Source organism: Myotis brandtii, unplaced genomic scaffold, assembly GCF_000412655.1.
Source record: "Myotis brandtii unplaced genomic scaffold, ASM41265v1 scaffold321, whole genome shotgun sequence".
Classification (NCBI taxonomy): Eukaryota; Metazoa; Chordata; class Mammalia; order Chiroptera; family Vespertilionidae; genus Myotis; species Myotis brandtii.
The window spans coordinates 816,582-817,260 of record NW_005362314.1 but is presented as its reverse complement, the minus strand read 5'-3'; positions in this window follow the sequence as shown (position 1 = coordinate 817,260).

The following is a 679-nucleotide window of genomic DNA, read 5'->3' as shown; positions in this document are numbered from 1 at the left end:
CATGGGTATTCTCTGTTTGGGAACTGTTGGCAGTATGTGTGTGCTGTGCGGGGCTCTCAGAACAACTGGGGGGTAGTGCTGAGCATGAGGTGAGGGTGGGCTTCCAGGAAACAGGGATCAAGACGAGTCAAGATCAGGGGTATGTGTGGAGCTCCTGGAGTGTGCGGGGAGGACCCCAGGAGTGCTGAGAGTAGGAGATGGCCAGCAGGCTGAGGTGAGGCCTGTGGGCAGGAATCCTAATTTACAGAGGCTAGGCAAGGGTCCTGTGGGTCAGAAGGGAAGGGCAGGGAGGACTCTGAGGCTGGTATCCCTGAGGATGGGGGTGGGTCTAGGCCCAGAGAGAGGATGGGAAGTGAGAGGAGGGGCAGGGTGGTAAGGGGTCTGCAGATGGGAGAGATCCTAAGGGGTGGGTGGTGTCCTGGGCGCGCAGGGGGAAGGTCTGCGGGGTCGGGGCTGGGGAGGCCCTGCAAGGTCCTGGGAGGGGTCCTGAAGGTCAGTAAAGAGTTTTTGGGCCCGGGGCACTCCCTGGGCGGGGCGGGTGGAGGTGGGAGGCGCCCGAAAGGGTCCGAGGAAGGGCCCTGAGAAGTCGGGAAGCGTCGGGAACGAGAGTGGGTGGAGGTCCGGCCCGAGGCTGACAACCAGGGTCCGTGCTGGGAGTGCAGAGGGTTCCCAGCAGGGC